At 43.5% G+C, this 25267-nt stretch overlaps 1 long non-coding RNA gene across 1 annotated transcript; it reads left to right on the forward strand.

The window, feature by feature from the left end:
• The first annotated feature begins 10259 nt into the window (after positions 1–10259).
• On the forward strand, positions 10260–13307 carry LOC147431475 (uncharacterized). The gene is made up of 2 exons (XR_015185704.1): positions 10260–10611; positions 12534–13307. It is a non-coding gene; the product is annotated as an uncharacterized LOC147431475 (long non-coding RNA).
• The last annotated feature ends 11960 nt before the right edge of the window (positions 13308–25267 follow it).

The following is a 25267-nucleotide window of genomic DNA, read 5'->3' on the forward strand; positions in this document are numbered from 1 at the left end:
CATTGATTTCTTTCTCTTTGGATTCCTCCTCTCGAATGGGAGAGACTCTTCTTTTGGGGGTCTCTTCAAGAGGCCTCCTAAGCTCTCTCTCCTCTGGGAGAGGAAGGGAAATTCCATAAGCACGAAGTTGTTGAGTAACTTCGGCTTGCAAAACAGGGTTGCCCATAGCTTGTTGCAACCTAGTGATGAGATAATTCACAAACATGGGAGCATCATCATTAGCACCTTCATGTGCAAAATCAAAGCTATCAATGTTCATTCTACTCTCTTGATTATTGTCAGCCATGTTAACAAAATTTATGTTTATACTTAGTGTATGCTTTGGCAGTTCAAAACCTTAGTTGCCACTCCTCTTAGCCTTTGAAAATCGGCTCTTAAGTATCTACACCCACGGCTCAAAGTGGTTAATTATAGAGAGTAGAGGAGTAAGTCTAACATAGCAGAGTTGCCAAGGGCTAGCTCCTTTCGGACTTCTTATGGCTCAATAATGGTAAAGCCGTAGGCAAGTCTAAAAAGACTCCATTATTAAGTCCAAAGCTCCCGAGGTGTGCACCATCCCCCACATAGTGGGCTTAACAAAACCGATATTAGATCCCAGTTCCACTTACTCTATTATAATTAACAACATCAACCATTTATAGGCTACTTAAGGACCTCTCTTCTTAGGCAAGAAAAGAGAAACCAAATGCTATGATACCAATGTAATGGAATTTGCCTATTCAATTTGAGAGTAGCGGAATTTAATGAGAGTACTTTCAAGAGATGATTTTGTGAGCATAGCGGGTTGACATAATTGAAGATAGCAACATAATCATAGCAATTAGTTAACTTGGCATAGACAATACTTTTGCAAGAGAGAGAATTTAGAGAACATGACAACGGTTGAGGACCGGATTTATATGGAGCCGGTCCCCCCTCCAATAGGCATTTGTATTATGATTTCTCCCATAAAGAGAGACTTGTTAAAATACATTCTTTGTGTTCCTTGTGACCTAGGTGAAGCAATGAAGATGGAAAGCTTCATGCATCACCATCATAGCATAACCTAAACTTGAAGAAAGCTTTAACTATACCAAGCCTCAGTCCCAAGACCTCAAACACCTTCGAAGGTGGAGAGAGCTAGCAGGGAATGAGGGTAGGGAAGAGGAAGAAGAAACATTTCGTAGGAGAAAGAATTAGTTCCTCACTTATCATACTCTTGTTGCTAGCATACATAATAGCATAGTAATGAAGAAGAAGGAGATGGCAAGCTTAAGCATTGAAGCATGGCTCTTGGATGGATTTGCACTCCATAGCCAAGAGTGTTGGTGTAGGCTCTCAACCTCTACTTGCTTGGAGAAGGAGAGAGAGCTCTTGCACTTTGCATAGTACACCATGAGAGTGTTTGTGAGTGTGTGTGGGTGAGTATACCCCCTAAGCACCCCCCCTAGCTCGCTTGGGTCGACCCCCCCTTGTAGCTCATGCTTGAAGCTCATTGGACCCCTCCAGGCCTAGCCAACCACAAGCAGGAGCCATTACAAGCAGCATGGGTAGCCTTGGGACAAGTGTCCCCCTTTCCCCTTTGAGAGAGAGGACTTGATAAATGCAAAAACAATTAGATAATTCAAGTAATTTATCATTGGACCCCTTTGAAGCCTAGCCAATAGGCTTCAAGCAACACATGAAGGTAACATGGGTAGGGACCTGACATGTGTCCTTGCTGCCTCTTCAAGCTGGGGCTTCCCTTGTGAGTGTGAGTGTGTGTTCTCTCTCTAATCCCTAGGAAAAGGGATCGCCCCCCCTCTTGTAAGGATGCTTTTGACTTTAGGAGCTCAAGCACCTTAGTCATCAAGCATGACAAAGCACTTGGACTAGGGGGTATTCCCATAAGCATCTCAGGCAAGCATGTCAAGGCACCTCAAGCACCTTAATCAAGCGGCAAGTCAAGCACCTCGAGCTTGGGCCGAGTTCCCACCTCAAGATCAGCCCTAGCTTACCTAAGGTCAAAGGACTTTTACACACATTATTGGAGGTCTTCAATGAAGCTAACCCTAAGGTCTTATGCTCCATTGGTTAGCCTTGCTCTTGATAGACCATCTCCCATTTGGACCCCTTTACAATTGGCCCCGTGTTGAGATAGATCTATAAGCACATATCTATATCTTAACACTTGTTCCCATTTATTCTCCCACATTAAGTGATCAATTTAATATGAGAAAATCATTTGGGTTGGTTAGATATTAGATTTTATGACAAGGTTCTTCAGGTTTCTTCTTTCGCTTGCAATGTATGTTAGAAAAGGATCTTCTCTTACCGAAGCTCTTCTCTTTTCCACGGGCGCACCCCTTGACGGCCTTGCGCTCACACGAAGGTTGCTTTTTTCCCATCTCACGTCGAATGGTTGGCCGCTAAGTGCACGGTCCGCTCTCCATGAGTGAAAAGAGAAACAAGGAGAGGCTGGACAAACCCTTCTTTCTGGAGTTTCTTGTCACTCTTCAAAAACACGATTAGGAATCGACACGCCCAAGAGGACTTGGGTTACATGCAATCGCAACAAGCAAAAAAAATTCTTGTGGTTCTTTCCTTAAGTGATATAGAACACTGCCAAAGCTTTGATACCAATGTAAGGTGCAGCGGAAGTGAATGTTGAACTTTGCTCAAGATGAGTGCTTCGAACTGTGCTGAAGGGTTCCTTTTACTTAGGGAATGGAGAGCCTTCCGTTCCTTTAGTGAGAGAGTGCAAATGATCACAAACAAAGTGGTAAACACTGTGAATGAAGGTGCTAAGACTGAGAGATAGAGAGAGAAGAATACGACACCAGAATGTTGTCAAACCCTTCTCCGAAAGCCCCACTCTCTATGGCGAGAGCGGTCTACTATTGATTGCACAAATCTCTACAATGCTTTGGACTTGCCGACTATGTCGACAACGATGAGGACGACAACGAGACGGGTTGAAATCTAAAAACGCTAAGGACTGAAATCTGCAAATCTTTATCTGCTGAATTCTGACTCTATGTCGGTGACAACGACGATGCAACGATAACGCGCTGAAAACGCAGATGCTGAAATCTATCAAGTGTGGCAGATCATAATGGAAATGCCGATGCTTGATGCTCAATCCTTCTTGTGCCCTTTCTGATACTATGTCATGCCAAGGAAGAGACAGGGAATGTGAATTCCTTGGGTGCAAATATTTCAGCTTTTTATGAGTAATCCACATACATCCGTGTTCATTCATGAGTGAATCGTGTTCATCGTACAATATATCATGCCTATGAAAAGAGGTCACATAAAGATCGTGACTAAAATACAAGAAAGCATCACGAATGAAGCACTCAAACAATCTGTGCTGACTAATTATTCGAAGACATAATACTTCCTTGGACCTTGACTCGAGAGCCAAGATCGGTTCTTTGTGATCTATCGAATCTGCAATGAGGTTAGCTTCACTAGAAAAAGTATCAACTAAACCATCATCCTTGTGAACAATCACATCTTTGTCCTGCAAATCATCATGCTCATCATTATTATGCAGTTCGTCATGCTCGTGAATAATCACATCTTGATCATGCAAATCATCATGCTTATCATTATCATGCAAATCACGTGTCGTGCTTTTCAGAAGAAAACGCTCTAAGGCTCCCATTCTTTCTTTGTGGTCACGATCCAATTCGGCCTTTCTTTCTGCTCTTCTTTCTTCGCGTTCTAACTTTCTGTCCATCATCATCTTGTCGAAAGCCTCCATAGGAGTTAGTGCAATCCTTGCTGTAGATTGAGAAGGGGGAGGGTCAGAAAAACCTCTTCGTGGGAAAAATTCTTCTTCCATGCTGATCACCTCCATGCAAAGTATCCATTCTGCTTCGGGTGATGACCATTCACTGAAGTCTTGGGTTCTTAAGTTCATGAGGAACTTGGATTCTTGTGGATCTTGGGTTCTTGGGTTCTTGAGTCTTGAGGTTCTTGTGGTTCTGGAGTCTTGAGGTTCTTGACATATCTTCTTTCGCTTGCAATCTGTGTCAGAAAAGGATCTTCTCTTACCGAAGCTCTTCTCTTTCCCGCGGGCGCACCCCTTGGCGGCCTTGCGCTCACACCAAGGTTTCTTTTTCTCATCTCGCGTCAATTGGTCGGCCGCCGCTAAGTGCACGGTCCGCTCTCAATGAGTGAAAAGAGAAACAAGGGGAGGCTGGACAAACCCTTCTTTCTTGGATTGCATGTCCCTCTTCAAAAACACGATTAGGAATCGACACACCCAAGAGGACTTGGGTTACTGTCTCCGCAACAAGCAACAAAAATTCTTGTAGTTCTTTCCTTAAGTGATACAGAACACTGCCAAAGCTTTGATACCAATGTAAGGTGCAGCGGAAGTGAATGTTGAAGTTTGCTCAAGATGAGTGTTCCGAGATGTGCTCAAGGATTCCTTTTACTTACGGAAGGGAGAGCCTTTCGTTTCTTTAATGAGAGAGTGCAAATGATCACAAACAAAGTGGTAAACACTGTGAATGAAGGTGCTAAGACTAAGAGATAGAGAAAGAAGAATACGACACCAGAATGTTGTCAAACCCTCCTCCGAAGGCCCCACTCTCTATGGCGAGAGCGGTCTACTATTGATTGCACAAATCTCTACAATGCGTTGGACTTGCCGACGATGTCGACGACGAGACGAGCTTAAATCTAAAAACGCTAAGGGCTGAAATCTACAAATGTTTATCTACTGAATTCTGACTCTATGTCGGTGACGATGACGATGCAACGACAACGCGCTAAAAATGCAGATGCTAAAATCTCTCAACTGTGGCAAACCATAATGAAATTGCCGATGCTTGATGCTCAATCCTTCTTGTGCTCTTTCTAATACTGTGTTATGCCAAGGAAGAGACAAGGAATGTGAATTCCTTGGGTGCAAATATTTCAGGTTTTCATGAGTAATCCGCATACATCTGTGCTTATTCATGAGTGAATCGTATTCATCGTACAATATGTCATGCTAATGAAAAGGGATCACATAAAGATGGTGACGAAAATACAGGAAAGCATCATGAATGAAACACTCGAACAATCCGTGCTAACTAATCATTCGAGCACATAATACTTCCTGTGGGGGTTTATTGGACTTTGCTCGAGTGTCAAGATCGGTTCTTCGTGATCTATCGATTCTGCAATGAGGTTAGCTTCACTAGAAAAAGTATCAACTAAACTATCATCCTTGTGAACAATCACATCTTTGTCCTGCAAATCATCATGCTCATCATTATTATGCAGTTCATCATGCTCGTGAATAATCACATCTTGATCATGTAAAATATCATGCTTATCATTATCATGCAAATCACGTGTGTCCTGCTTTGGAGAAGAAAAGACTAAGAGAGTCTCCATCTCCTGATTCTTGTCAATTTGCGCCTGCACACTAGAAAAGAGTCGGAAGAACTCTTGCATGTGTTGGGTTCTCTGCACTTCCGCAAGCACGCTTGCTCGCGCTCACGCTCTAAGGCTCCCATTCTTTCTTTGTGGTCATGATCCAATTCAGCCTTTCTTTCTGCTCTTCTTTCTTCCCGTTCTAACTTTCTGTTCATCATCCTCTTGTCGAAAGACTCCATAGGAGTTAGTGCAATCCTTGCAGTAGATGGAGAAGGGGGAGGGTCAGAAAAACCTCCTGGTGGGGAAAATTCCTCTTCGCCTCTTCCATGCTGATCACCTCCATGCGAAGTATCCATTCCGCTCCGGGTCATGCCCATACACTCAAGTCTTGGGTTCTTAAGTTTAGGAGGAACTTGGATTCTTGTGGGTCTTGGGTTCTTAAGTTTAGGAGCAACTTGGATTCTTGTGGGTCTTGGGTTCTTGAATCTTGAGGTTCTTGAGGTTTCTTCTTTTGCTTGCAATCTGCGTTAGAAAACGATCTTCTCTTACCGAAGTTCTTCTCTTTCCTGCGGGCGCATCCCTTGGCGACTTTGTGCTCACACCAAGGTTGCTTTTTCCCATCTCACGTCGATTGGTCGGCCGCTAAGTGCACAGTCCGCTCTCAATGAGTGAAAAGAGAAACAAGGGAAGGCTGGACAAACCCTTCTTTCTCGGGTTTCTTGTCACTCTTCAAAAACACGAGTAGGAATCGACATGTCGAAGAGGACTTGGGTTACGTGCGATCGCAACAAGCAAAAAAAATTCTTGTGGTTCTTTCTTTAAGTGATACAGAACACTGCTAAAGCTTTGATACCAATGGTGCAGTGGAAGTGAATGTTGAACTTTGCTCAAGATGATCAGTGCTCCGAACTGTGCTCAAGGGTTCCTTTTACTTACGGAAGGGAGAGCCTTTCGTTCCTTTAGTGAGAGAGTGCAAATGATCACAAACAAAGTGGTAAACATTGTGAATGAAGGTGCTGAGACTGAGAGATAGAGAGAGAAGAATACGACACCAGAATGTTGTCAAAACCTCCTCCGAAGGCCCCACTCTCTATAGCGAGAGCGGTCTACTATTGATTGCACAAATCTCTATAATGCTTTGGACTTTCCGACGATGTCGACAACGAGACGGGCTGAAATCTGCAAATCTTTATCTGTTGAATTCTGACTCTATATTGGTGACGACGACGATGCAACGACAAAGCGCTGAAAACGCAGATGCTGAAATCTATCAACTGTGACAAATCATAATGAAAATGTTGATGCTTGATGCTCAATCCTTCTTGTGCTCTTTCTGATACTGTGTCATGCCAAGGAAGAGACAGGGAATGTGAATTCCTTGGGTGCAAATATTTCAGCTTTTCATGAGTAATCCGCATACATCCGTGCTCATTCATGAGTGAATCGTGTTCATCGTACAATATGTCATGCCTATGAAAAGGGATCACATACAGATGGTGACTAAAATACACGAAAGCATCACGAATGAAACACTCGAACAATCCGTGCTAACAAATCATTCGAACACATATACTTCCTGTGAGGGTTCTTTGGACCTCAACTCGACAGCCAAAATCGGTTCTTCGTGATCTATCGAATCTACAATGAGGTTAGCTTCACTAGAAAAAGTATCAACTAAATCATCATCCTTGTGAACAATCACATCTTTGTCCTGCAAATCATCATGCTCATCATTATTATGCAGTTCATCATGCTCGTGAATAATCACATCTTGATCATACAAATCATGTGTGTCATGAATAATCACATTTTGGTCATGCAAATCATCATGCTTATCATTATCATGCAAATCACGTGTGTCATGCTTTGAAGAAGAAAAGACTGAGAGAGTCTCCTTCTCCTGATTCTTGTTAATTTACGCATGCACACTAGAAAAGAGTCGGAACAACTCTTGCATGTGTTGGGCTCTCTGCACTTCCGCCAAGCACGCTTGCTCGCGTTCACGCTCTAAGGCTCCCATTCTTTGTTTGTGGTCATGATTCAATTCGGCCTTTCTTTCTGCTCTTCTTTCTTCGTGTTCTAACTTTCTGTGCATCATTATCTTGTCGAAAGTCTCCATAGAAGTTAGTGCAATCCTTGCCGTAGATGGAGAATGGGGTGGGTCACAAAAACCTCCTGGTGGAGAAAATTCTTCTTCGCCACTTCCATGTTGATCACCTCCATGCGAAGTATCCATTCCACTTCAAGTGATCACCATACACTCAAGTCTTGGGTTCTTAACTTCAGGAGGAACTTGGATTCTTGTGGGTCTTGGGTTCTTGGGTTCTTGAGGTTTCTTCTTTCGCTTGCAATCTGTGTTAGAGAAGGATCTTCTCTTACCGAAGCTCTTCTCTTTCCCGCGGGCGCACCCTTTGGCGGCCTTGCGCTTCGACCAAGGTTGCTTTTTCCCATCTCACGTAGATTGGTCGGCCGCTAAGTGTACGGTCCGCTCTCAATGAGTGAAAAGAGAAACAAGGGGAGGTTGGACAAATCCTTCTTTCTGGGGTTTCTTGTCACTCTTCAAAAACACGATTAAGAATCGACACGCCCAAGAGCACTTGGGTTACGTGCGACCGCAACAAGCAAAATAAATTTCTTGTGGTTCTTTCCTTAAGTGATACAGAACACTGTCAAAGCTTTAATACCAATGTAAGGTGCAGCGGAAGTGAATGCTGAACTTTTCTCAAGATGAGTGCTCTGAACTGTGCTCAAGGGTTCTTTTTACTTACGGAAGAGAGAGCCTTCCGTTCCTTTAGTGAAAGAGTCCAAATGATCACAAACAAAGTGGTAAACACTGTGAATGAAGGTGTTGAGACTGAGAGATAGAGAGAGAAGAATACGACACCAACATGTTGTCAAACCCTTCTCAGAAGGCCCCACTCTCTATGGCGAGAGCGGTCTACTATTGATTGCACAAATCTCTACAATGCTTTGGACTTGCCGATGATGTCGACGACGAGACGGGCTGAAATCTAAAAATGCTAAGGGCTGAAATCTGCAAATCTTTATCTGCTAAATTCTGACTCTATGTCGGTGACAACGACGATGCAACGACAACGCAGATGCTGAAATCTATCAACTGTGGCAAATGAGAATGAAAATGCCGATGCTTGATGCTCGATCCTTCTTGTGCTCTTTCTGATATTGTTTCATGCCAATGAAGAGATAAGGAATGTGAATTCCTTCAGTGCAAATATTTCAGCTTTTCATGAGTTATCCCCATACATCCATGCTCGTTTATGAGTGAATCGTGTTCATCGTACAATATGTCATGCCTATGAGAAGGGATCACATAAAGATGGTAATTAAAATACAGGAAAGCATCACGAATGAAACACTCGAACAATGCTTGCTTTGAACACATAATACTTCCTGTGGGGGTTCTTTGCTCGACTCGAGAGCCAAGATCGGTTCTTCGTGATCTATCGAATCTGCAATGAGGTTAGCTTCACTAGGAAAAGTATCAACTAAACAATCATCCTTGTGAACAATCACATCTTTGTCCTGCAAATCATCATGCTCGTGAATAATCAAATCTTGATCATACAAATCATGTGTGTCGTGAATGATCAGATCTTGATAATGCAAATCATCATGTTTATCATTATCATGCAAATCAAGTGTGTCGTGCCTTGGAGAAGAGAAGACTGACAGAGTCTCTTTCTCCTGATTCTTGTCAATTTACGCCTGCACACTAGAAAAGAGTCGAAAAAACTCTTGCATGTGTTGGGCTCTCTGCACTTCCGTCAAGCGCGCTTCCTCGCGCTCACGCTCTAAGGCTGCCATTCTTTCTCTGTGGTCCACCAAAGAGGATAATTTTTGCCGCAAAGCATTCACATCAATGAAACTGATGGCATCAAAGAAGCTAGCCCCGTACCTAGTACCTATATGGATTGCCTCAATTAGATTATAGCAATGGGACGCTGGTTCAAGCCAGATGATCTTGTTTGATACTATCACTCACACTCTGAATAGTGAGAGGAAAAACAGAGGCCATCATCTCCAAAGTAGATTACCTATTACCTCTCTCTCTCTCTCTCTTATCTATATATATATATATATATATATATATATATATATATAGAAAGAAACCACAGATGGGTTCTTCTGAGCTTCTCCCAAGCTCCTCACCTGGTTTCCTTATCCAACGAACACACAGGAAGGCAGTAATCCATCCACTTCATGTAACATAGGTCAACAACACACGCCAACGTGTTTGTGTGGATTCCTGGGGCCTATGCGGACATGTCTTAGGTGCAAATTGAGAAAGAACTATCCGTACATTCTGCGCTCTTGCTTGCCCATTCTGCGTTCCTTTTTCCATGTCAAGAGTCGCACTCGCAATTTTGGTGGTGATGGCGAGAAAGACGAGTGAGTGAGATCGCGCTCCACACGTGTAGAGGAATATGGTCCGATATAGGGCCGGCTTGCGGCGCTGTGTGATGTGATCTCGAATACTTATACTATACACGTTCTCCTAATGGGTCTACTATTAACTGGCATCTCAGAGATGTTGGAGGCATCTTCTGAGAGGTACGTCAGCACGCACATGCTCTCGCTCTAGACTCTCTCTATCTCTCTCTCTCTCTCTCGTGTCCTTGCATTGCTACGTGCGACTGCTTTTATACTGCAACCTGAGGCGGCTACGCACACTTCGCATTGCAACTTAACTGCATGCCCGGCACTTGGCCCTCTATCTCGCGGAAGGGGCAAACCCATCTAATAAAAAAATCGGGGCATCCTACCCATATTCTGCAAGACAAAAACAAAACGTGATGCCCTACTACATAATAGGTCTACTACTGGGTCATTTTAATAAAAAATTCATCAATCGGAAGATTCCATGAAATCTTCCACATGCCTCACTTTTCGTAATCGCCCCGGCTTCCCCTCCTCACCTTGCATCTTCTACATCCACTCACTGCTTATCGCCCCGCCACCCCTCGCCCACAACAGTAGCACGTATTGCTTATGCTGTCTACCCTCCCTACCCACAACAGCAGCAGAGTGCGACGAGAGAGAGAGAGAGAGAGAGAGAGAGAGAGAGAGAGCTACACGACAGCAGATCTTCCATCGCCCGTTACAGAGAGAGAGAGAGAGAGAGAGAGAGAGAGAGAGAGAGCTACACGACAGCAGATCTTCCATCGCCCGTACAGAGAGAGAGAGAGAGAGAGAGAGAGAGAGACAGAGAGATCCCACATTCCCATATTGGGAAGGGAGGACCATGGCCTCCAGGTAGCCTTCTTCCCCTTCTCGCTCCTGTATATCTCCCCAAGCATCTCATGTGATTCTCTGTTATATTAGAATAAACTCCAGCTTGTTATATTAGAATAAACTCCAGCTGCAGCTAACAGCTGTGCCCCTTAGTCATTCAAGTTTAAATAAAACTAGTGTGCTTGACCGTTTTATGGTTTTAATGTATTTAAATAGATCTAAGATATTGGATTAAATAGTTTTATGCACACAAGTTACACGTAAAGCAATCTTTAGGCTACCTATGTGAGGAAGTTGCAGGCGTGTTGGCGCTCAACGGTTATCATACGAGGGGGTGTTCATAGGGAGAGATAGAGTAGATCAAAGATGACCAAAAGGTGTTGTCCGGGTCCAGTGATAAATTCTCACGAGGGCTACCGGAGATAAGCAATGGCAGGTGGCTGAGCCACTGTAGTAAACGCAGAGGTGGGAGAGTGAAGGAGTAACAGAAAAACCTTTTGTGTGCAACATTGGTATTCTTTTGTGGTGGCTAACGATGCTAGTAAAAAAGGTTAGGATGTCATAAAATCTTTATAACATAGGTTTACCAATGAGGTCTATTGGAGATTCCTCAAGAAGAGAGGAATCTTAATATGGAGAAGAGTGCCCACGCTACGGGACTTCTCACTCAATTTCAAAGAGGCAGCCAACATGTGGACGTTGCATCTTTGCCTCTTCATCTGCACTCATGTTTGGAAGAGCCTCATCCTCTACTTCAAGTTTTGCAACTTAGCCTCAACTTTTGATTCATCTTCTTCCTCAATTTAGCCACCACATTAAATGTAACTTTTGGCTACTTCTTGTGGTATCTCTCTCCATGGGTACTCTCCTATGTCAATGTTACCTTCTCTACACTAGCTAGTCTGTTGAATATTTCCTTGCAATCAGAGCTACGACAATGATGTTGTAGCTTTTGATACGGCCCAATACCTATATGTTGCCGCATAGTACTAATCTTTGCCCGCTCCTGCTAAATACAATCATCAACTTTGATTGAGTGCCCTCATATTTGCAAGTTGGAAGTGCTCTATTAGAAGCTCAATCTCTTGTCTCCGCGCCTTCGTAAATCCATGACCCCATTCCACATCTCATTGTCACCAGCTAATTCACTTCCATGTCTCTAGACATGTGCAGACAGTTGGGACCAACTTCCTTTTTTAACAATATACATGATATGTTGTAGCAAATAAAACATGTACAACCAATTGTTCATTAAAATGACCCTTGTAGACTAAGCCATCATACTCATATCAAGTCACCTATATAGGTTAACCACTTTTAAGCAAACTCTAGCACCTAGCTAGCCTCTTTGTATCCGACGCTTAAAGGTACACTATCAGGATGAGAGGGGAGGTCAATATGCAATGACACATTGTAAAGACTGGTTGTTGCAAGTATGGCATTCAACTTGTGGTTATTGATCCTTTCTCTCAACCAGAAAAAATTTCCAGACGGGTGCTACTGCAGTGCCTTTTGGATGCCCTTGTATTCCATCAATAGAAGCTCTTTGTGAAGTATAGAAACAATTTCTCCTCTCATCATTAGCAGCCAAAGCTACAGATTTTGCGTCACAATAGGGCCCGACAACTCTCATTTGGGCTTTGCACATCTACGGGCCCTTATGATAAAGAGACACATGATTTATCCTTTTGAATGTTTTTATTTAAATACTTTCAACTCAAGCGCTGATTAAAATTTGAAGGAATTGCTTGAATGTTTACTATTTGAAGATGTTAGATTAATTTCTTTTATGCACACTAGTTTTAATATATTAAATATTTTTGTGCACGCAAGTTTAAATACTTTTATCTTAACAATTTAAATATTTTTCCCTCATTACTTTCAATATCCTTACTGATGTTACAAGTGCGGAATGTTAAAGTACCTTTTCCATCATGTTGTAGCTTGTTCTCAAGGCTTTTCATCATCTTTGCTCAAAGCTGCTCTCTAAATATCCACGATCGCATAACATTGTTGAAATTCAGAGTGCTCACAAAACCTCGACGACCTCGCAAGACCATTGAAACTCATAGTTAGCAGATGTATCGAGCAAGCAAAACATAACGTTTAAAGATGCAAAGAGATGCATGACGTGGCCGAGGATGCTTGTGCCCATAAAAAGAAGAAAACCCATATGCACATATGGCGTGGAGTTGGCACCGTCCTCCATAGATTCAATAATTTCGTTGGGCACATGCTCTTTCCCCGATGGCTTTTTTCATCTCCAACATTTGGAGCTAGACTTTTTTAAAGTAAGTATATAGAGAGGAGTTCATTACCTTTAAGTTTTTGCAGAATAGAGAGATTCTTATTGTTCCTCTGCTCGAAGTTGCTCCCCAACAATAAGCCACCTCGCAACACCATTGCAATGCTAAGTTACCAGACATATGGAGCAAAAGATGGTTCAGAATACAACCTTCAAAGATGCAGAGAGATGCATGAAGTGCCCGGGTATGCTTGTGCCCATCAAAAAAAGAAAAACCATGCACACGTATACGTGGAGTTGGCACCCTCCTCTACAAATTCAATAATCCCATTGGGAACGTGCCCTTTCCACGGTCGCTTTTTTTTGTCTCCAATGTTGGAGCCGGACTTATGCTTTGTCTCTAGTCTTGGAGCCGGACTTTAATAAAAAATAATTGCAAGAGAAGAAATTTATTACCTTTAAGTTTGGAGCATCTCATTTGTTGTGGATGCCATGGCACTTAAATACCATAGTTGAGAGTTACTATGCACTTGTCAGCATGTTGTTGCAGCACCATTCTCCATGAGACACATGTGCATATATACAAAGTTCTACCACCTTCTCGAGGCGCCCTCTCTGTACTTACCAAAAGGTCCACAAAGAGAGTGTTCATTGTGTTTTCTTGTGTGAAGTAGAAATTCCTCCCAAACAAGAAGGCTATCCCAAGTCATCCACATTAGGGTGAAATTCCTAATATTCTATGGCTTGATGTAGCAATCCACACATTTCTCATGCAGGTATGCTAATCTTTTCACTCTGCCCACACAAATCTTGTACCTTGTCCTCTAACTTGATAGTGATTGGTATTGTCTACTGATCACTCTATATATTTGCTAAGTTGCATGTACCTACTACAAGTGCAACTTAGCAAATATATAGAGTGTATGGGGTTCTCATCGATGGCAAGAATAGTATTGGGTAATAAGGGATCCTGGATTAGCCTCGGCCTCTGAAGAATATCGGGGTCCCTACGGATCTCGTCGAGGAGCCAGAAAATGGATGTGTATGATTGTGATGTGCTGGACATTGGAGATGGTTTGGTCGCTCTTAAAGGTTGCTATCTCGACGATCTTGGTAATCTGAGAAGCTTGTGAGGGGTAAAATCTCTGATTCAACATACGACACTAGCTATGTATGATTGCCCAGTGCTGGAAGAGGTCCCTTCCCTGCATGCTCTCCGAAGCTCTAAGCAATAGAAGGTTGTGACTACATGACACACTTGTGGTCTACTTACTTTGTTGATTACGAAAGCATGGAAAGGCTTCCACTCAACAACGTTCACAGATTGGAGCGCATATATTTTGAGGGCTGCAGATTTGAAAAAGATGGTAGCAGCAGATGGCAGCATGTGCAGGAGATGGCAGCAAGGGACAGGTCGGTAAGTGCAGCGACGTCTCGTAGACCGGGAACTAGACCGCGATCGCGATGCACCACACATTGATATGGTATTTACAATCCGGTTATTTTTATCTAAATTTCCTGTTTGCGTCACCCCCTCCTGCACTTTGCTCTTTTTTAGCCTGCCATACCCATGGCAGCCTTAGGTTTTGACGAAAGCTTGGTCCAAGCACCTTTTACCTTTTGATTGGACTATGTTTGAGGTTCATTTATTCACTTTCCTTGAGGGATTTTGGTGGGCGGATATCCTTTCCCATGCTCACGTGAATTTTGGGTAGGAATTTTGCCATGCTAACGTGAACTCCAGGTAGGAAACTACTATTTTGGGCTGAGTGACTCGAGCCCATGCAGCATGCATGTTTGTTTCTCTCCTTGTGTATGTGCTTTTCGAGCTTTGGAGAATTGTAGTATCTTGCGTGCGCTTCACCGAAAGCTCTCTACGCATCTGAGTCCTCTGCGTAGAGAGGACTTAGATGCGTACAATTACATACACATGCATGAATGCAAGTCAGCATGTAGGAGGATGCACGCATGAACACAAGCCAACATGAAAGTTGTGCATGAACACAAGAGAGTGTCATAAAATTTAATATCTAACCAACCCAAATGATTTTCTCATATTGAACTGATCATTTAATGTGGGAGAATTAATGGGAACAAGGGTTAAGATATAGACATGTGCTTATAGATCTATCTCAACACGGGGCCAATGGTAAAGGGGCCCAAATGAGAGATGGTCCATCAAAGAGCAAGGCTAACCAATGGAGCATAAGACCTTAGGGTTAGCTTCATTGAAGACCTCCAATAATGAGTGTAAAAGTCCTTTGACCTTAGATAAGCTAGGGCTGAGCTTGAGGTGGGAACCCGACCTAAGCTCAAGGTGCTTGTCTTGCTTGAGCTGCTTGTCATGCTTGAGGTACTTGTCATGCTTGATTAAGGTGCTTGTCCTATTGGATGACTAAGGTGCTTGAGGTGCTTTATTATGCTTGCTTGTGGGAACACCCCCAAGCTAGAAGTTCTTTGTTATGCTTGATAAGTAAGGTGCTTAAGCACCAAAAGTCAAAGTGATCCCTACATAAGAGGAGGCGAGCCCATATTGTAGGGGCTAGTGAGAGAACACACACACTCTCAAGGTAACCCCAAGCCTTAAGAGACAGCAAGGACACATGTCAAGCTCTTACCCATGCTACCTTCATGAGGTGCTTGAATCCTATTGCCAGGCTTAAAAGGGGTCCAATGATAAATTACTTGAATTCACTAATTGTTTTTGCATTTATCAAGTCCTCTCTCTCAAAGAGGAAAGGGGGACACTTGTCCCAAGACTACCCCTATTGCTACAAATGGCCCAAGCTTGTGATTGGCTAGGTTTGGCATGAGCCAATGAGCTTCAAGCATGAACTAGAAGAGGGGGTCGACCAAAACAAGAAGAGGCCTTGCTTGCAGGGTATACTCACCCACACACACTCATTGTGTGCTATGCAAAGTGCAAGAGCTCCATCTCCTTCTTCAAGCTCCTTGAGAAGTCGAGAGCCTACACCAACACTCTCGGCTATGGAGTGCAAATTCAACCAAGAGCCATACTTCAATGCTTAAGCTTGCCATCTTCTCCATCTTCATTACCATGCTATTATGTATGCTAGCAAGAAGAGTTATGATAAGTGGGTAACTAATTCTTTCTCTTATGAAATGTTTCTTCTTCCTCTTCTCTACCCTCATTCCCTGCTAGCTCTCTCCACCTTCGAAGGTGTTTGAGGTCTTGGGATAGTTAAATCTTTCTTCAAAGTTTCTGTTATGCTTGTGCTGCATGAAGCTTTCCATCTTCATTGCATCACCTAGATCACAAGGAACACAAAGATTGTATTGTAACAAGTCTCTCTTAATGGGAGGAATCATAATACAAATGCCTATCGAAGGGGGGACCGGCTTCACATAAATCCGGTCCTCAACTGTTTTCATGTTCTCTAAATTCTCTCTCTTGCAAAAGTATTGTTTTCTGTGTCAAGATATGCAAAGGGAAAGCAACCTCTGCAAACTTTCGAATGAACCGCCTGTAGTACGCACACAGTCTCAAGAAGCTTCTAACTTCATGGACATTCTTCAAATCGGGCCAATCACGGATAGTGTCTATGTTGGCCGGATCCATTTGCACTCCTGCTGCTGACACAATGTGTCCCAAAAAGTGTATCTCTGGTAGGAAAAATTTACTTTTCTTTGCATTAATCACTAACTTGTGATCTCGTAATGCCTGAAAGACCTGAAGCAGATGATCTCTATGTTCTGCCTCATTCTTGGAGAAAATAATGATATCGTCAAAGAAAGTGCCAACAAATAGCATGTACTCTCGAAAAATCCTGTCTATCATCCGATTAAATATCGCAGGAGCATTGGTTAAGTCAAAAGGCATCACCAAAAACTCAAATAACCCAAAAGTCGTCCGAAATGCTGTCTTGTAGATGTCTCCCGAGGCGATTCTGATCTGATGCTATCCACTCTTCAAATCAATCGTGCTAAAGCACGAGGATCCCTGTAATTTGTCGAGTATATCATCGATCCTAGGAATCGGAAATTTGTTCTTGATGGTGATTTTGTTGAGAGCTCTATAATCGATGCACATTCTCCAAGATCCGTCTTTCTTTAAAACCAACAACACTGGAGAGCAATACGGTGAAGTACTAGATTGGACAAAGACCCTTTTCCAAGAGGTCTTTCACTTGGTTCATAATCTCTTCATTCTGTGCTCGGCTCACGCGGTAAGGTGGCTGGTTCGGTGGTGTGCTTCCAGGTATTAGATCAATGATGATCTTCAGGACGAGCAGGTGGTAACTCGCCTGGTAGGCCCTCTGAGAAGCAATCGGCATGAGAGTGGAGAAAATCTTGGTATTCTTTATCAAGTTTAGACATATCTGTCCTATCCTCATCACTCAACTCTTTCATAAAGATCGACAGATTGGATTTCATTAATTTAGAAATGGCCGAAGCCGATACAATAGGGACAGACTCGCCTTCAGTTTAATGTCAAGTACAATGGTTCTGCCCTTCTCTGTAGTCAATGTCGCTTTCCTCGCCCGATAGTCGACCACGGCGTTGTTCTTGTGGTACTAGGGAATTCCCAAGAGAACATCATAACCTTCCAAAGGCATTATGCAAAAGTCCTCATGCTCCAAATACCCCTGACAATGCAACCGAAGTTTGCCAATGACATGTGTAATGGCTACGTCCCTGCCGAGTGCTACTAGAACAGCCTCCGTAAGTGGTCCCATCCGATCGGGAGTGATCTCGAGCCGCGCCGCCAATCCCGGTGAAATGAAGTTGGCCTTGGCTCCTCCATCAAAGAAGATCAGGGCCTCTTGGTCTTTTACTTTGCCCCAAGCTCGGCAAAGTTCTGTACTCTCGTCCATTGTGTTGGGATTAGTACCCACACAATCTAGAACCAATCCTGTTTTCATCTTGCCTTTTCTTCCACGTTCCTTAGTTGCTCTCGAACTCTCAGGCCTTTCGTCATCCTTGTCATCTGTTCTTTCTGTGCCTTTTAGGGCACTTCGCGAAGATATGTCCAGGTTCCCTGCATCCGAAGCACCTCCCCTCCCTGATGCAGCGAGCTCTCTGTTGAGGAGTAAGCTTGGGTCGTGCATCCTTCTTTTCTGGGTTGCTCTTTCTCTTTCTACTTTCATTTGCTGAAGTTTGTTCGGCTCGTTGTGTCATGACCTCATCGGTGGGGTAGGTCAGACTGCCAGAGTAAATGGCAAAACCCCGTTTCGCGTGACTCATCAACTCCTGTATAGAAGCTGACTTCTGTTCCAAGCAGTGATCTCGGATCTCCGTAGGTAGACCCAAGGTAAAACGCTCAATCTGTTCTCTGACGAGATCTTCTTGAATGAAGAGGCGGGTAGAAAAGAGCTCCAGAATCTCTCGCAATAAGTGTCCATTGTATCTTTCTTGGTTATTCGAAGATTGGTTCCAAGCAGCTCGTATATCGCGTTCATACTCTTGAGTCAGCCAAGAAGAAATAAAAAGCTTTAAAAATTTCAGCCATTTAACTGGCGCAGTCTTGTTTAAAAGAAGCATGGACCACCAAGTTCGAGCATTCCCCTTAGAGTAAGAGGCAACTCTCCGAATCTTAGAGTGCTCTGAGTAGCGTCCTCCCGCGAAAGGGATGTCAAAATGCTGTACAAAAGACAAAGCCTTCGAAGCATCTCTACATCTAGAAAACGTGTCAAATTTATTGACTGTCCACCTTCCTTAAACTCTCGGGCCTTCTTGCTTTTATCTTTCAGAAAGTCATATTGGTTGGCTTTATAAAAATTCTTCTTCTTTGCATAAAAGTTGTTGTAGTCAGAGTCTGAGTTGTTTGTAGACGAGTCCTCTGCAGAACTGTCACTCACTGGGCGAGATTTAGACTTCTTTGCCTTTTTCTTGCCCTTTCTGAAGCATTGTTTCTCGCTTCGCTTTTTGCCTTTGCGGTCTTCTTTGCTTGAGTCAAATGAGCTAGAAGAATTGTCAGAAGAAGAAGAAGAAGAAGAGGAACTTGGTACTTCTTCAAATCGAACACGCTTCTTCTGTTTCTTTGCTTTTTTAAATGTCGACTGACGACCCAAACAACCCGGGAAGTCGGTGCCTTTCAAATGAGCTAGAAGAATTGTCAGAAGAAGAAGAAGAAGAAGAGGAACTTGGTACTTCTTCAAATCGAACACGCTTCTTCTGTTTCTTTGCTTTTTTAAATGTCGACTGACGACCCAAACAACCCGGGAAGTCGGTGCCTTTCTTCTGCTTTTTGCGGTGCTTTTTAGCTTTGTTTTGTGTGTCAAAAAGCTGAGTAATCCGTGCATAAACCACCTCTTCTAATTTCTTCTCTGAATATTTCTTGTGAGCAGAAGGTTTCTTGAGAGCGGGTTTTGGGGCTGGTGTTGTGGTTTTTTGCCCATTGCGCATGCACTTCCTGAAAAGAAGTCTCACTCATATATTTTGCAAATTTTGAATCCTTCACAAAATTGAGCACCATCTTTGTTGCATCGCCGATCAATTGACGGCACTCCATCTCTCGACGCTCCGCCTGAGTAGGTTGAGGCGGGCCATACTCTTTGCGTGAATGTTCATTGTGATCCTTTCCCGCATCTCCGGATTAAGAGGGAGTCGACTGGTCTTTGCTTGAAGCCATAGGTGCCGCGGAAAAAAAATTTGGGATCGATTTCCCGTAGAAGAGAAATCGGTCGTGCTCTGATACCACTGTAACAAACTTGGACACTCCAAGTCAAGAATCTACCACGACATCATAAAATAACCACTTCAAAACAGTTCACAGTTCACAATTTATTCGACATTGGTCTTACGGAGTTCCGTGCCTAGAGATATTGGCCCCAAAGACTGGCGCCCCTTTCGGTATTTCTTTCTGTATTAATCTGAGTTCAAACTACAAGAGTGCGGGCATGCGCTCATACTCAGACTCTGCGTCCAAATGCTCTGAGTTGTGAGTGGCCTACCCACTTATTTAAAGAGTACAAGGGATGCCAAAAGCAGAGCCCCAAAAGCTGAAAATCAAAAGCCCAAAGGCTGCCTGCTTTCCACAAGCTCTCTCTTGAGCCAATAGGAGAATAAAGCAATAGTTTTCTCTCTCTCTCTCTCTCTCTCTCTCTCTCTCTCTCTCTCTCTCTCTCTCTCTCTCTCTCTCTCTTGCTTAATAATATAAAGCAAAAGGCTTTCTCTCATTCCCAATATCTCTAGGCATGGAACTCCGTCAGGCCAGTGTCGAATAAATTGTGAACTGTGAATTGTTTTGAAGTGGTTATTTGGTGCTGTCGTGGTAGATTCTTGACTTGGAGTGTCCAAGTTTGTTACAGAAATCTGGAAAGGTCCATAGTATCTCATCCTAAGCTTTGGAAAAAGCCCCTCCTTATCCTTTTTCTTTCTCAGGCATGGCTTCTCAAAACGTAAGAGCACCCAATCGTTCTCCTTTAATTTCAAATCTTGAGAATGTCGATCTGTTGCCTTTTGGTGTCTTTCTTGAGATTTTTGCAAAGCCTCCCGGACCTTGGCAAAAGCCGTGTCCAAGTCCCGCGTGTACTCGTCGGCTTCAAAAATCTTATCTTTCGTGCTTAGGGTGGAACCTTTGTAGGACCTTCAATAATCTCAAATGGCGCCTTCCCCGTCGAAGAGTGTCGTGTTATTGTAGGCAAATTCCACCAAAGGTAAATACTTTTCCCATTGAGTCTTCTGATCCGAGATGTAAGACTTCAATAAATCTAGGACCACTGAATTAGCAATCTCTGATTGCCCGTCAGTCTATGCGTGGAATGATGACGAGAAGTGCAACCGCGTGCCAATGCTCTCCCAAATAGCCTTCCAAAACAAACTCGTGAATCTGGGGTCTCTGTCGGAGACAATTGTCTCAGGCATGCCATGTAATCTGAAGATCTGGGCCACAAACAGTCTCGCTAAGTGATCCGGCTTGATTGTTATCTTCAGTGGAATGAAATTAGCTTGCTTGCTAAATCTGTCAATAACACTCTAGATACCATCGTGACCACTCTGTGTTCTCGGGAGATCAAAAATGAAATCCATTGCAATACTTTCCCAGGGGCGCGTGGGTATGGGTAAAGGCTGTCACAATCCCTGTGCTTTATGGCTGTCAAACTTGACCTTCTGGCATACCAAGCAACTGTGTACAAAATCGTCCACGTCCTTCTTGAGTCTCGGCCAAAGAAGTATCTCTCTACACCTTTCAAGGTGGTAGCAATGCCACGGTGACCCGAAAAAGGTGGACAATGGCATTCGGTTAGAACCTTTTTACTCAACGGTTGTGTAACGCACAACATGGTTTTTTTCATGAAGTAGTCATCTTGAATGGAATATCCCGCTACTACCTTCCCATTCTGTATCCGAGTGATAATATTTGCAAAATCTGTATCTGTGGCATACTGATCGACCATATCCTCGAAGCTCCTATGATGTATCGCGGAAATAGCCAGAACCAACGGCTTCCGAGACAAAGCATTTGCCACCAAATTCTTTTGTCCCTGCACATGGACAATCTGGAAGTGAAACTGTGACAAGATGTTCGCCCACCACATCTGCTTTTCGGATAGCTGCTTTTGTGACAAGTAGCGTAAACTCTGATAGTCTCTGAAGACAGTAAAATCCGCTCCGAGTGGGTAATGTCGCCACTGAGTAAGAGCATGGATAACCGCTAAAAGCTCTTTCTCATATATTCCTGTGCTGTCAATTCCGGCCTTGAGAACAATCGGCTCTCGTAGGCAATGACATGGCCTTCTTGCATTAAGACCGCACCTAGACTACGACCACAAGCATCACAATATACTTCAAATGACTTCTGCAAATCCGGCAAAGTCAAAACTGGTCCTGTAGTCAATTTCTCTTTCAATGTCTGAAAGACAGTCACCTCCGTGGGCCCCACGAGAAAGGGACTCCTTTCTGTGTCAAGATATGCAAAGGGGAAGCAACCTCTGCAAACTTTCTAATCAACCACCGGTAGTAAGAACATAAGCCAAAGAAGCTTCTAACTTTATGGACATTCTTCAAGTCGGGCAATCACAGATAATCTCTATCTTGGCCGGGTCCATCTGCACTCCTACTGCCCTGCTGAGACAATGTGTCCCAAAAAGTATATCTCAGGTAGGAAAAATTCATTTTTCTTCGCATTAATCACCAACTTGTGATCTCGTAATGAGTGAAAGACCTGTAGAAGATGTTCTCTATGTTCTGCCCCATCCTTGGAGAAAACAATGATGTCGTCAAAGGAAGTGCCAACAAATAGTCTGTACTTTCGAAAAATCCTATCCATCATTCGGTTAAATGTCGTTGGAGCATTGGTTAGGCCAAAAGGCATGACCAAAAACTGAAATAAATCAAAAGTCGTGCGAAAAGCTGTCTTGTAGACATCTCCCGGCGCGATGATATCCGCTCTTTAAATCGATCCTGCTGAAACAAGAGGATCCCTGTAGTCGGTCTAGAATATCATCGATCCTGAGAATCAGAAATCTGTTCTTGATGGTGATTTTGTTGAGAGCTCGATAGTCAATGCACATTCTCCAAGATCTGTCTTTCTTCCAAACAAGCAACACCGGACAGTAGTAAGGTGAAGTACTCGGTTGGACAAGACCCTTTTCCAAGAGCTCGATAGTCAATGCACATTCTCCAAGATCTGTCTTTCTTCTAAACAAGCAACACCGGACAGTAGTAAGGTGAAGTACTCGGTTGGACAAGACCCTTTTCCAAGAGGTCTTTCACTTGGTTCATAATCTCTTCATTCTAGACTCGGCTCACACGGTAAGGTGGCCGGTTCTATGATGTGCTTCCAGGTATCAAATCAATGGTATGATCCTCAGGTCGAGCGGGTGGCAACTCGCCTGGCAGGCCCTCAGAAAAGCAATCAGCATGAGTGTGGAAAAAATCTTGGCGTTCTTTTTCTAGATCAGACATATGAGTCCTATGATCATCATTCAACTCTTTCAAAAAGATCGAGTAAACAAACATATTGGATTTCATTAATTTTGAAACGGCCGAAGCCGATACAGTAGGGACAAACTCAGCGTTAAGTTTCACATCAAGTACAATGGTTTGGCCCTTTTCTGTAGTCAAAGTCGCTTTTCTCGCCTGATAGTCGACCACGACGTTGTTCTTATGGTACCAGGGAATTCCCAGGAGGACATCACAACCTTCCAAGGGCATTATGTAGAAGTCCTCGTGCCCCAAATACCCCTGACAATGCAACCGAAGTTTGCCAATGATAAGTGTAATGGCTACGTCCCTGCCGGGTGCCGCTAGAGCTGCCTCTACTTGTGGCCCTATCCGATCGGGTGTAATCTCAAGCCGCGCCGCCAATTTAGGTGAAATGAAGTTGGCCTTGGCTCCTCCATCAAAGAAAATCAGGGCTTCTTGATCTTTCACTTTGCCCCAAGCTCGACAAAGTTCTGTACTCTCATCAATCGTGCTTGGGTCAGTACCCATGCAATTTGGAACCAGTCCCTGCTTTCATCTTGCCTTTTCGTCCACGTTCCTCAGCTGCTTTTGAATTTTCTGGCCTTTCTTCATCGTGTTCTTTCTGTGCCTTTTTAGGGCACCTCGCAGAGATGTGTCCTTGTTCCCCACATCCAAAACTCTTCTTCTCTTTGATGTAGTTGGCTCTCTCCCGAGGAGTGAGCTGGGGTCGTGCATCCTTATCTTTTTGATCTTGGGGGCTCTTCCTCTTTCTACTTTCATTTTTAGAAGTCTGTTCTATTTTCTGCGTCATGGTCTCATCTGTGGGGCAAGTCAAATTGCCTGAGTATGCGGCAAAGCCCCATTTCGCATGACTCATCAGTTCTTGAATAGAATCTGACTTTTGCTCTAAGCAGTGATCTCGGATCTCCGTAAGAAGTCCCAAGGTAAACCGCTCAATCTGTTCTTTAAACGAGATCTTTCTAAATGAAGAAGCGGGTAGAAAAGAGCTCCAAAATCTCTCGCAAGATGCGTCCAAGGTATCTTTCTTGGTCATCCTAAGATGGTTCCAAGCAGTTTGTATGTAGCGTTCGTACTCTCGAGTCAACCAAGAAGAAATAAAAAGCCTTTTAAATTTCAACCATTTAACTGGCCCTTTCTTCTTCAATAGAAGAGTGGACCACCATGTTCAAGCATTTCCCTTGAAGTAAGAGGTAGCCTCCGAATCTTGGAGTGCTCCTAAGTAATGTCCTCCAGAGAAAGCTATATCAAATTGCTATATGAAGGCCAAAGCCCTCGAAGCATTGCAGAATCCAGAAAAAGTGTCAAATTTAATTGATTGTCCATCTTCTTTAAATTCTCGAACTTTCTTGCTTTTAATCTCCAGAAAGTCGTATTGGTTGGCTTTATAGAAATTCTTCTTCTTTATATAAAATCTGTGATCATTGGAGTCCGAACTATTTGAAGACGAGTCCTCTATAGAACTGTCAGAAACTAGGCAAGACTTAGACTCTTTGCCTTTTTCTTGCCCTTTCCGAAGCTTTGCTTTTTGCTTCGCTTTTTCCCTTTCCTGTCTTCTTCGCTCGAGTCAGAAGAGCTAGAAGAACTGTCAGAAGAAGAAGGAGGAGAAGAAGAACTAGGTACTCCTTCAAACCGCACATGCTTTTTCTGCTTTCTTGCCGAGGCAAAAGCAGATTGACGACCCAAATAACCCGGAAGTCAGTTCCTTTCTTCTACTTTTTGCCATGCTTTTTGGCTTTGTTGTTTGTGTCAAAAAGTTGGGTAATTTGTGTATCAACCACCTCTTCCAATTCTTGCTCTGTAAACATTCACGAAGTAGGAGATTGTTTGAGTGCCGGTTTGAGGGGTGGCTTTGTGGTTTGCGGCCACTGTGAGTGCACCTCGTCGAAGGAGGTCTGGGTCAAAAATTTTGCAAATTTCGAGTCCTTCACAAAATTTATCATCATCTTTGTTGCATCCTCAACCAATTGTCGACGCTCCATCTCTTCAATCTCCGCCTGAGTAGGCCGATGCGGGCCGTACTCCTTGTGAGAATCTTCTTCGTGAACTCTTCCCGCATCCCCAGATGCAAAGGAAGTCGATTGATCTCTGTTTGAATCCAGAAGTGTCGCGAGTAGAAGAGAAATCGGCCGCGCTCTGATACCACTGTAACAAACTTGGACACTCCAAGTCAAGATTCTATCGCAACACAGAAGAGATTTACTTCAAAACAATTCACAGTTCACAGTTCATACCACCCTGTCCGACGGAGTTCCGTGCCTAGAGATATTGGCCCCAAAGACTCGCGCCCCTTTCGGTATTTCTTTTTGTATTAAATTTGTGCTCAAAGTACAATGGAGTGGAAGAGTGAGCACTCCAACACTGAGTCTATGGTCCACTCAGCTTAGTGCATGCCGCATAGAGGAAACGAGAAGCCAACCATTGAGTCCAAGGCCTCTATTCCCCTAGCTGCAAGGAACACCACACGAACTCTGAAGCACACTGCCTCAAGGTCTGGTGAGGGGTCGCCAAGAAACTGTGTAAAAGTCGTAGGCAAAGAAATCC

The sequence above is a fragment of the Adiantum capillus-veneris genome, chromosome 21 (assembly GCF_014529385.1).
Source record: "Adiantum capillus-veneris isolate H3 chromosome 21, ASM1452938v2, whole genome shotgun sequence".
NCBI classification, from domain to species: domain Eukaryota; kingdom Viridiplantae; phylum Streptophyta; class Polypodiopsida; order Polypodiales; family Pteridaceae; genus Adiantum; species Adiantum capillus-veneris.